The sequence below is a fragment of the Oxyura jamaicensis genome, chromosome 12 (assembly GCF_011077185.1).
Source record: "Oxyura jamaicensis isolate SHBP4307 breed ruddy duck chromosome 12, BPBGC_Ojam_1.0, whole genome shotgun sequence".
NCBI classification, from domain to species: domain Eukaryota; kingdom Metazoa; phylum Chordata; class Aves; order Anseriformes; family Anatidae; genus Oxyura; species Oxyura jamaicensis.
This window is the reverse complement of record NC_048904.1, coordinates 12,751,584-12,764,290: the sequence shown is the minus strand read 5'-3', so window position 1 is coordinate 12,764,290 and position 12,707 is coordinate 12,751,584. Positions and strand designations below refer to the sequence as shown.

The window sequence follows — 12,707 nt, the reverse complement described above, 5'->3', positions numbered from 1 at the left end:
CAGTCCTGCATTCAGCTACTCCTGCTCTTGCTGTACTAAGGATGGTCTTACTGCTGAGGCTATACAATACTTGTAAAATTTTACAAGGAAACACAGACAAGCATTTTTCTTTGTACTTTATCCAGCATCCTGACAATACTGAAGACTTGGCAGAATGCCCAGAAGCTCACTGCAATGACATATAATAACTGAATGGACTTAGAAAGTATAAATAAAAATAAGCAGACGGGAAAAAAAAAATCTAGAAGGCTGCGTACCGTTCGGCAAATTGCAAATAATTTGAAAATGCATATACGATTGACCTTGCCGTCGTGCTTTCAAAAAGGACTACAGAAACGTGCAAGTTTGGCATAATTTGCTAGGAAAGGCTTGCCTTTCTTTTTTTCTGCCTAAAAGGTACGGGTCTTTTCTAGCAAATTACATTTTGATTCTTTCCCTGGAGACAGTGAAGAGACTGGAATACAACACAAACATTCCATTCATTGCACCACAATGTAAAATCCCAATCATATAGTCATTAGCTATTTAATGAGTTCCTGTTGCTATTAGTACAATAAACCTGGCATTGCACTGCTTCTTCTGGCTTGCACCATTCACAATACAGAAACGGTGCACCAGCGGCGTGCTCACAACACATGCTCTTACTTGAAAAAAGTGGTCTACCCACAGTTAGGGCAGGTACTTCCTAGAGAACAAATAGCATCCTTCCCACGCTGAAAAAATGGTATGGCATAGAGCACAGCCTCAGGATGACTGCATTACGGGAAGGTAGATGGCTCAGAGTCCAGAACTGGGACTGACAGGCAAACATTCACTAAATATGCTACACACAGGCAGTAACAAAGAGAACATTATTAGCGTTTCTGTGTGAAAGCTTTCCTCCTCCTTTCATTTTACAGCACAGATCAATGTCTATTATGAAAGCTTTGAATTTTCTAATAAAAAACATTTCCTTAAAAGAAAGGCTCCTTGTTTTATGCAGTACAGTAAAACCGGAGATTAAAGTTATCTTTATCCTTTATAACCAGCGTATCTTACCAGTAACTAGAGATCAATTCTTTATTACGTACGGTAATAAGTACTATAAAAGCATCTACCTACGTCTCTTAGAATACCTGGCACATAAACACATTTAAGGTGCATACCTTCGAATTCAGACATCATCGTACTTTGTTATAAAGCTATCATTTAAATTCTCAATGGTAAGCTGCAAATTAAGTTTTGTTCCTGCCTCAACTGCAGGGTAACTACTGCTAATTGAGGAAGTTCTCCAGGATTTCCTTGGGAATACAAGCTTCACTGCCATGGTACACTGCATTAGAGCAAAGCGTTATCATAAAGCAAGCAAAACAAACCAGTATCAAACAGCTTTGTTTGGGATTTGTACATTTAAGTCTCTCTTATTTCATCTTACAATCCAGTAAGGGTGAAAAGATCCCTGAAGCCCGCTAAGGGTATGAACTAGGACTTAAGACCTTTCCCTTACATATGAAAACCCCTTCAACATGACAAGGGGCACTACCGAAATACAATAAAAACATGGCAAAAATACTTTTTCCCATGTTATCAAATAGAAAAGTACAATGGGAAGACTTTCATTCTTCAGCGTACTGCAGAGATTTCTTTATTCGTGCAGGAATAGGGCAGGCATTTAGGGTTTCAACGGGCAGCTCTGACTGACAAGACTTTATTTGCTTGCCAGCAGAGCTGCAGCACAATGCAACATACCTGCTGTTGGGTAGTAAAAAAAAAAAAAAGTGATGAATTCTGAACTCAAGCTTAACCTAATACTGCGATATTCTGGAAGGCCCACAGAAATCACCGAAGGCCCACATCTTTTCAGACTCATTTAAATACCGGTTAGAAAGGATCTCTCTCTGGAGGTCATCCAGCCCAACCTGCCCTCAGAGGGGAGCTATTTGCAGTGCTAGGTCAGGACTGACCTGGGAATCTCCCTGGATAAAAATTTCACAGCTCCATGGTGGGCCTGTTCCAGTATTGCACTGCACTCCCGAGTATGAAGCTTTTTTTATTTATTTTAAATACGCATCCTAAATCTCATAAATATCTTGAAATAAGTGACTTCTGAAATCACACCTTTCCTACATGAGATTTTCAGCACAACTCTGCCCTCGAGCAAATGCTAGGTATGAAAACACCACTGAAAGTCCCGTACAGGAGTGACACACACTGATCCCATATTTCCAACAGTATAGCTGTATCGGCATAGATATTCACTTCATGCGGACCAAGCGTCTTTCCAAAGCTACTAACATAGGTCAAATAGCTTTGAAAAAGAAGAGTTTTCAATCTTTAGAAGCTTTAGGGAGAAAAGCTTTGATTTTTTATTTTTTTCATATATTAACATCTACATTTTGCCTCTCTTAGCTTGTGCAGCTTCGACATCTAGTTTAGCTTTCTCCTCATACAACACCTTCTTTGGCTTTCAAGAAGCAGCACATCTGTTAACACTTCTGAAGGCTCAGAAATGATGCAACTTCGATCTGCGCTTTGTTATGCAGGTGACAGCATCTGAAAGCAATAAAAATCTTTCTGGCTGCAGCAGTGACATAAGCTGTGGATGGCGGGGGTGAGGGGGGAAAGCAAGAGGTGGGGAGAGAATTGAAAGTAGGAAGAAAAGTTGGCCTCTACAACTATCAGTTTTGTTTATGCAAGTTTTAATCGCACCCAAGATAATACTGCTTTGCAAAATATGTGTTTTCTCAAGATCAAAGTCCTTGCGCTCCATGCAAACTGCAGAATTCTTCAGCTCCCATAAGCAAAGCCTTTGTGAGAAATGCATGGTTGACACATCACTTTTTTTTTCTCTTTCAGAAGAGAAAGATCCCAGATCCCAGCCAAGAGGCTGGGATCTAAAGACCTTTGGACAAACAAGGAAAGTTTTTAATATTGGACATCAAAATTCTGAGTTTTATATAAACCAAATGCTTTGTTGATATTTTTGCTGTTATCGGAAGAAGCAGCAAAGATATGCTGCTTCTGTCATTTTCGGTGTAATTTTGGATAGCACTTTCTGTACTTTGGAATGAAATCCTATTCACTCCTCCTTGTTAGGAGGATACATTACCTCTAGAGTATCCTATGAGACCCATCAATAAAAATCCACCCAGAGTAGCAAATGCAGAGCAGCTTTTCAGCCACTTACTCGGATCGGTAATCTTGTGCTACGTTTAAGGCTATGTTCCTTGCATTTGAGCTTGCCAAAGCTTCCAGCGTGTCGTAAGTCTGTCTCTTAGGGGATGGATGTGTAGCCTCTTCTGCGAGCAGTACGCCAGCTGGAGAGGTGACCGCTTCCAGTGGCTTCTCACTCCCTCTTTGACAGCTGAGTTGCTAAAGCAGGCACATCCAAAATGATGCAGTCAAGATGAACTTAGGAAGCTCAAACAGCTGGCGTAGCTCAATATGATCTGCTGTACTTCGGGAAACAAATTCAAGTTTCTTCTCACTTTTGTTACTGGATAGCACAGTAACTTTTGGATTAGCAACTGCACACAGTTTCCTGAGTTGAAGATCTCACCGTGTCAAAGACAGTAACAGATTCATTCCTAATCCTCAAAGAGGCATAACTGAGACACGACCGACAGTGACTGGGACTTGAACAAACAACACCCCCTCAGATCTCCGTCAGATACTGACAAAATATTCAAACCGCACCACCATCCCCATGACCGTGTACGTCAAACAAAATGTAAAAAAAATTAGTTTATAAACATTCAGAAATAATGAATCTAGGTGGCAAAGGAAAAAATGGATTTTCAGTTCTGGAAACAGCTTCAAATTTAAAGTTAAAAGTGAAATTGAACAAAATCAACTCAACACGTGCAGTTATTCTGCATTATAGATTAACTGTGAAGATACAAAACATGGGCAGCTTAGGAGAAGAAAAGGTAGCAATGTTCAGCTGGCTCTCCCAAAGCACTGCTCGTATTTCTAACCCAACCTGAACATGCGCCCATCTCTGATGTGGTCACTACTGGTATTTCACTACTTTAATAAAGCAGTAAATGAGGTCGCAGACAGAGCCTGAAAGGAGCCAGTCTGGATCACAGCTATCCAAGGCACAACTCTGGAGAGCTGTTTTTGCCCATGGAGGCTGGGGCATTGCAGTCACTTAAAAAGAACCAGATGATGTATTACAGTGCTTGCTGTCCTTGCCTTTAGAAACCTTTGATAACCGCTCCCTCGGTATGTTTACATACTTCCCAGTCCTATTATCTACATCACACTGCTCCAGCTTGTCTTCTTTCTGACATACCAAGAAAGAAATGCAACAGTTCCAGTGACAACAGCTTGTGATAAAACCGTAACGCCAGCATCACGCACTCCTGCTTCATACTAATTTCAGTTGTTAGCTCAGAGTATACTCCATAATCAATTATAGATGTCAGCTTCTATAATAATGTGGATGTATGTTTTTTTTGTTTACCGTAAATCTTCAGAAGACAATCCTCTGCTTGTACATCTTTATTGAATTCCTCTTCCCACTCAGGAGCATTTAAAATGTTGATGCAGGACTGGGGACAGAATTCTCTTCTACCTCCTTGGTACAAGCTGATGAACATTACGTTTTGTTGTGTTTTTTTTTTAAACCAATGTTTATAATTGTATTTGCTGTATTTAGTCACCTGGTCATCTGTAGAATTATTTAAAGGCACAACTTTTACTTAATACCTTATGTACCAGTTATGCAAAGTACTTTAGCTCATCCTTCCATTTTATGTGCTCATAAGGGGCTACGCTCCCACCTTACAGAATTCAGGTTCTGGCAATTAATAATAAAATTGTAAGGCTTTTTTTTCTTTTGGTGGAACAAAAAAATGAATAAAATCCTTCTAAATAAAATCTTCTAAGTGTACATTTTTGCATACACTCCAATAATTCCACATAATTTCTAGATTGTATTTTTTTATTATTTTAAGTCCTACAATTTGCAGATGATTTATCATGAAAGCACTCTATAGCTCAAACACAGCACTCTGCAAGCAGCGTCTCGTTTGTACAGCTGGAGAATCCGAGGGACAAGTTTACACGATTTCGCAGAAGCCAACTACTAAGCCAGAAGTGGGACCGCTGCATTTTTGGCTTCCATGTCTCTGCTCGTGACAGTAGAGCCCCGTATCCCATCAGACACTAATCTGCTCCGGACCTGGCGGTAGGAAGTAAGCCTGCATAAAAAGTAACAACGACAAAAAGTTTTCCATCACAGTAGAGGACTGATTAAAACAGAAAGCTTTCCATGTAGCAGTACCAGAAGAGTTCACAGCTCTGACACAGGAACAACCAAACCCCAAATATTGTCCCTTAGATCTTAAGCTGTAATTTAAAGGTTGCTACTTTTGTTTCTAACTTCTTTTTCTACTTTTAAACAAAATAGCTAAGTATTTTAGAGTTAGATATTATCATTGTGTGTGGTGCACCCTGAGAAATTCATGTGAAGCAAGCTTTATTCTTGCAGGTTCAGGAATCAGAAGGATGACATGGATAAACATGCTGCTGACCTTGGTCAAGCCTTCTAAGAGAGCCTTACCGATGAGATAGTCATCCATAAAAAAGGTCTCCTGGAAAACATGATGCTACTACTATTTCAGAGCACCCAGCTTCACAATTGTAGAAGTAAACCTTCAGCTTTAATGATCTTCTGTTTGAGCCAGTCACACAAATCTTACCACACTTCTAAATGGTTATGTAACCAAAGCAGATAAAACCAGAAACTAAGCACCAAAACGTCTATATGCCTGACAAACACAATAATACTTTTGTGTCTCAGTCAAAAACAGCATGGAGAAGGGTCATTTCACATTCTGGTTATATCAAAACACCACAAGTTCCAAGGAATGGCTCAAATGCAAACCTCCAAAACATAAAAAAGTAAGAATAAAAATGCATCTTCCGGGCTTTTAGTTGCAAAGAATAGGAAAGACAATCTAGCTGAGGAGTAAAACAGAAGTAGTGTTTTTCCATTTTAGAAATAAGAACTTCTCTTTCAGTTTCCAGACCAAGGCATTTACTGTTTTTATACATGCAATTCTGATATGTGAATTGCTAAACCTGCAATAAGGCATGTGGTATTTTAAAAGAACCACCAGCATCGTAGGCAAAGTGCACCAAAGTACTCGTGTGTTAGAACAGCAGGTATTTAGCAATGAAAATCACCTGCATCCTCCTGGCATCGATCATGACAGAGAAATGAAGGATGTCGATGCGCTGGAAGGCATTTCTGAAATTAATGGTTCAGAAACTTAGAAGTGATTTTTAAGGATTTATAGAGAATGTCCAAATAGATGAAAAATTCCTTTTTCCCTAACGGAACAAGTATTGCCATGTTTACCCATAGCGACAGCAAACAATATAAAATAAGCATGGTTTTGACACAAAAAAGACTGTGTGTAGAGTGATGTGGAAGTCCTCGGATCCCTGTGCTTTGAGATGACTGTATCCTATCCTGGCAGGCAGGCAAAGCAGGGAATGCAGAAACCTATGGTTCAATCCCTTGATTGGGAAAAAGCAAACAAAACCCAGCAGAACAGCAGCCACCTTTGTTTCTGCTTAGCTGTGGGGTAACAGTGGGGCTCTGGTGATTGCTAGTAACTGAGAACACCTATTTGACTTGATGCAACTCACCTTTCGGATGACAAAACCCTGGATTTTAGTGGCTCGCTGAACAAATGGATTTCATTTACAGGAAACTCACAGCTGAGCTAGTCTGGCAAAAGACTAAAATTAGGCAGAACTTGATCAGTTAGAAGCTGCGCGCTTCATTCATAAGCAGTAAGTTCCGTGCTTTTCTGATACAGGTTGGTGAATTTAAGAAGGCTACACTCCTTGCTGTGCCCAGTTCTGGAGGTGTGGGAAACAGACATTCAGATACGGTAATCATGGAATCAGGTAAGTGCTTCTGGCAGCCAAATACCCATCTCCCACAGCCAAGCCTTGATTTATTAAGCCTCTCTTTAAATGAGATCACTATAAAAGTGGTCACAGGACTTCCTAACTGAGATTGCTTTAAGCGCATTATACTCCCTGTAGTTAGTTTTTAGCATGCTGACCTCTGGAGCTTTGCATTAACTGGAGTACGTGCAGTCTCACTGAGGTGTTGTGGTGTTAAAAATGACTCAGGGAAGTTCCTGAAAACATCCTTTCATATTTAAATCAAATAAAGTGCTACTTCATTTATTAACGCGAACAATGCAAACCATATCTAGCTCCTGAGGTCACTCCAAATATATACATCACGGAACCATGCCTTGCACTAAAACTGCCTTTTTAGCCTGTATCATGGTATGCATTTTGAGATTTCCTGCAGTGTGTTTGCTTTCAGTTCGTTATGTGCAACAAAACTATGTGGGAATATTGTAATTTGGGCTTGAATTTGCATGATAAAACACTTTTTTTTTTTTTTTTAATAAAAAAGCAATCTCCATGTAGAATCTGTGTAACCTCCACTCCAACCCCTCAAAAAAATGACAATGAAATTTTATAAAAAACTCCGCTGAAGGCTGAGATCTTTCTAAAGTATTTATGTATCTAAAGTACAGACTAGCATTTAAGTACGCCTTTTAATGATCCTTTATGTAAAAGAATTAATCACCTGCACCTTTTGCCACCTGAATACTTTTGTAAGACTAATCCTTAGATGATTAAACTGCTTAATAAATGTGCATAGCTATAACTTATTCTCCCAATTAATAGAAAAGAACTAATTTGAGTTAAAATTATCTAGCTTCAGATGGACAATTTTAATGATGTAACACTGTAAGAATGAAGAGTTATTTAGAAAGATTTAACAAAGAAAAACTGAATGGAATCTACTGTTGCACTACTTATTCATTTATATTTGCATTTAGTAGTTTGGATCAGATTGGGTCCTACCAGACACCAAACTAACTTAAACCTTAGATGTGGATGCTCATTAGGTGTTGCATGTCTCTCTGTCTTAAAAAAAAAAAAAAATCTAGCAAATTACAAACAGAATTATCCACAAGTGTGAGATTCAAGTAATTGTGAAGTCACGACTGGTAATTTCTGAAAATAAGCTTTTCATTATTCACTGAATGCCAATTACATGCCAAGATTTTTTAAACAAGTCCCAGTATTGCAAACAGAAAATAGGCTTTTTTGTTGTTGTTGTTTAACGAATAATGATTCAGGCACTTTCTTACATGAGAGCACCCACACAATTTATCACCACTTTCATCTGTCATCCCACACACTTGGCTTTTGCTCATATCAACATTTTTCAAAATGTATTATTTTCATTCTAGTTATGATACCAGTTTTGCAATCATTAGGGCTAGCAAAAAATGATAGAGGCATCAGGCTGTTGAAAAAGGAAAGCTGTTCATGCCATTCGTAAAACCTTAGATTTCTGAACTCAGAAGTCTCTTTCTGTTTATCATCTGCCTCAAAACCTTTCAGCAGAATTTGTTATGCTATCAGTTTTGTAAGAGAGTGAATAATCAGGACAGAAATTCATTAAATAGCTGCAAGAGAAGAAACGAGATCATGATTTACAAGTCATCCTCCAAAAATCAGTAGTCTAGCAAGTAGAAAGCAAAGAGAATGGCATGGACAAAGTCAGTCACTCTCTCCCTCCCTTGATGGTATAAGGTGATAAGATTTTTTTTAATCACTGAAGTAGCAGATAGCATCCTCCAAGAGAAAATACTTGAAACCAAAAAATACAAAATAAAAAAGCATTGCCTCTTGCTTTCTCTCTTCATTGCTATTATTTAGATGTCCTTATTTTTAACAGGATCCCAAAACTGTTGTGTCTTTTGTGGGGCTTTTTTTTAACCAAATACTAACACATTGCTTGGCAATAATTAATATAAAAGTTTTCTTAGAAAATGATTTTTTAGAGCTGTCATTTTAAAAGTCTAGAAGCTACTAAAAAGATTTTACTATGCATAATATTATCATATCCTGACATCTCAACTTGCCAGGGTGTGAAGAAAATGCTGTATCTCACTGCAAAGCCCAGAGAGATATCAGACTTTAACAACGTATCTACTTTATGAGATGATTGCTCTTCTTTGATAAGAGCCAAAAGAATGAAGAGAGTTGAAGGTAGAGTCCCCTACTGACAAAATCAACTAGCGTATGGGCCTCTTACAGAAGTACACCCCGTGAGGAACGAAAAAGCCAGGGCATCAATTTCTGCATTACTGAAATAGAAAATTCTATACCTACACTCTCTAGAAGTAATATATTAAAATCTTATGTGAAGATGAAAAAACTATTCTGTTTTCTCAATTGCTAGACTGCTAGAAAGAAGCAAAAGAAACTTCAAAAAAACTGATTCCGAACCCAGTATTTGTTGGGGATACTACACGACAAACCTGAGGCCATTGCCAAAGTCTTTGAATATTAATGAATAATACTGAATGACAGATGCTCATACAATTACAATACTGATAAAAGCATTTACATAAGGATTAACACAGATCATTTCTATTGCAAACTGCTGTAATTCCAGCTAGGATACACAGAAAATGTTTTCTTTTATTGTTACCAAGCACTTAGCTAAGGTTCCCAGCAGTAACACCATACATCATAAAATAAAAGATAAAGTTTCTTTTATATTAAGACCAATAAAGGCACTTGAATCCAGGAATGTCACCAGGCAATGATTATTTTTCAAATGGAAGGAATGAATTTTAGGTATCTGTGGACTGGGGTATGAGAAAAGCAGTAACGTATGTATATGTACACACTCATTCTCTCTCCACTCGCTAAAATGTGGACTGACTAGTCATAAAAACTGTGAAGATTAAGCTGAAAAAATACTTCCTGTGACAATTAAAAGCATAATTATGATTCTGTGCTTTCATAGAATGCTGTTCCCATTATTCATGAAAGCAGTCTGAGTGGGCTGAGTTGGAATTTCAAAATACCTTGCAATCAAACAGTGACAGGCAGTGACATTGACCATTTTGAGAAGGTAACATGACCTGAGCTTTACTCAAAAAAAAAGATGACTCTGCTAAATGGTGCCCTCCTGTTGGAACCCCATCCCACTCTGAAATACATGCATGTAATCTGGAAAGGATGTTTTAATCTCAGAGGCAAATTTTAGTTTCTATTAAATCCCATTGAAACAAACAAACAAATCAAAAAATATACCAAGAAATTATTTAACTTTAAACATACTTCAAGAATACCAACTGAAGATTTATATTCACAAACAAGGTATCTGAAATCAGAATACTTTTGAGCTATATCTGTAACAGAGCAATTCTATAAACAGTGTCTGCCAACAGGAAAACAGCTTTTTAGACAACCTGAGAAGCAGAAAGAGGTAGATTTTCCTTCCTTGGTGAGGCTACAAACACAGCTGAGGACTGAACAGCCTCCTCTGCTTAGCGCAGGCTCTTCCCATGCTCAGTGTTTCTCATCTTGTTTCCCTCTTTAAAAAGGCACAAGCACATAGATAAGATCAAGAAGATAAAGGGAGCCATGGCACAGCACCAAGAACAAAGATCTCCTTGGAGATCTTCAAAAGCCACCTTGACTTGGTCCTGGGCAACTTGCTGTGTGTGTCTGTGCCTGAGCAGGGGTTGCACCAGATGCACCCACAGGTCCCTTCCAACCTCAACCACTGTGATCCTGTGAAACAGCAGCCACCCAGTGCAACACTCCTCCTTAGCATCAAGGATGGCAAAGTTTACCAAGATGTCGTCAACAAAATTTTTCTCTCACTATATAAACATGTATTCTGTCTGCAATCATACCTTAGGAGAGGGCTTAGCACCTGCTTCCAGAGACAGCCAATGCGATCCTTCCCCCTTCACCGAGTCCCTACAGAAAGTTGCCCCTACCAAAGGGACTAAACAAAGCAACCCCCATCCTTTCATTTATTTTTATATTAACAAGGAAATGGTCACAGATGCTGACAACCATGTTATTTTGATGGCATAAAAAAGACTGGGGAAATAACAATGTCTTGCTTCCCTACATTATATAATTTGTTTATAAAGCAATTGCATGTGAGAACTGTCATCAATCCTATTCCGATCCCAGAGAGACCAAACGAAGATTGAGGGAGACAAAGTACATCAGGTCACTCAGATAAACTGAAATCATCGCAGAAAACAGATGCAAACTTTCTGCCACAGGTCTGTAGCACGGGTGTCATTTTATCAGGTTTTTTTTTCTTTTTAATCCTGTGAAGAAGTCAGCAAGTCTGCTGGAGAGTGGGTGTTTTGTAGAATGAATCAAAGGTGTCTAGAAATGGTAAAAAGAGAAATTCAATAACAAAGTTTACTTTTTTGAAAGAGAAGACTAAAGGAAGAGGAGAAACTATGCCCAACTGAGACTGAAGTAGGCGTGACAGTCTTCATTCCAAAAACACAACTTTCATTCATACGCTGTCAGTAGCAAACTCTCCTCAATGCTATGCAGCAGTTGCTGCAGTGGGACAAATAGCAATGCTTTCTCTTCCCTCCACTTCTGAAATAGCTTTGATATTGGTTGTGAAAGGAGACACCATTGATGTCTCCCATCTTCCTGCCCAGCCTGCAGTCACCAACCAAGGGCCAGTGGTATTCTCTGCAGTTGCTCTCCCTACAGAGAGGGACCTGACTAGCAAACCAAGAAGTTTGTCAGGAGCCCCTGTACTTGGGAGAAGATCAAGAAATGTAATCATGCAAGAACGAATTTCAACACAATCCAGCTCTTGGACAGGAACGTATTTGTATGGTTCTCAGGCTATCCAAACCAAGCCTGGGCAGACTGAGTCAGGCGGCAAGAAGTGTAACATGAGTTACTCATACCTGCAAAAGGCTCAGACATTGCTAATTCACTTAAAGCAGCAGCAAGAAGACTGTTCTACTGGGTAATTAGCACTGAAATTGCCAACGGCACCACAGTCTTTTGCATCCCATAGTCAGGAGATTTTAAAATTGGGGTGGGATAGGGGATACGTGCAATTTCTGCAAAGATGGATTACGATTTTTCAAATATTTTAATCAGGTCAGTCACCAGCTTGTTACAAATGAGGACTGACACAACGCTTGAGGTTTGAGTGCCTGCCATGGAACCTCAATCTGTTACGTGGCCAAACATGCTCTACACGGGTAATGTGTTCATTAAATAAATTCTAAGGGAACATCGAGCTCTCATTTCTCTTTCTCCCTCCTCGCACTTCTTGGAAAAGGCTGTTTCTCTTCATAAGAACACTACTTTACCACTCTGCACTTCTATAAATAATGCCACGAACATGATTAGATAAGCCCCCTTTTCCCAGGATGACCCTCCTGCACAGATCGGGGAGTTTCTCGCTGACCCACCCAGGCCACCTGCTTTGCAGGCTGAACCTCTGACCAGCACACAAAGCCATGTTTCTCTGGTCAGAAAGCAACTGGTATTCTCTACAGAGCATTTACAGCTGCCAAACCACTTGGAAGAGTTTAATGCCAAGCACGCCACTCTCTCTCCCTCCACAAGGAGCACATCAGCACAGGAGATGATTAACTAGCAACAGCAGCAGAAATGGGGAGCGAACGTGATACAAAAACAGGATCATCACTTTGGGTCAGCGATTTGGAAAAAAACGTACAAAGAAAATTAATTGGTCTTCTGGAAAAAAAATACAATCAAGATAGTTTTAAATTTAAAAGGTCAGCTTGACCTTACTAATAGATTACTATTTCTCAAGCAGTTTTTATGAACCCTGATGTTTTTGAAGT

The 12,707-nt window shown here is 39.2% G+C and overlaps 1 protein-coding gene across 1 annotated transcript in view; it reads right to left on the bottom strand.

Annotated features, from left to right (window-relative positions):
* The window catches only part of PRKAR2A (protein kinase cAMP-dependent type II regulatory subunit alpha), a 54,294-nt gene that overhangs the window by 19,011 nt on the left and 22,576 nt on the right, over positions 1-12,707 (bottom strand). The window lies entirely within an intron of this gene.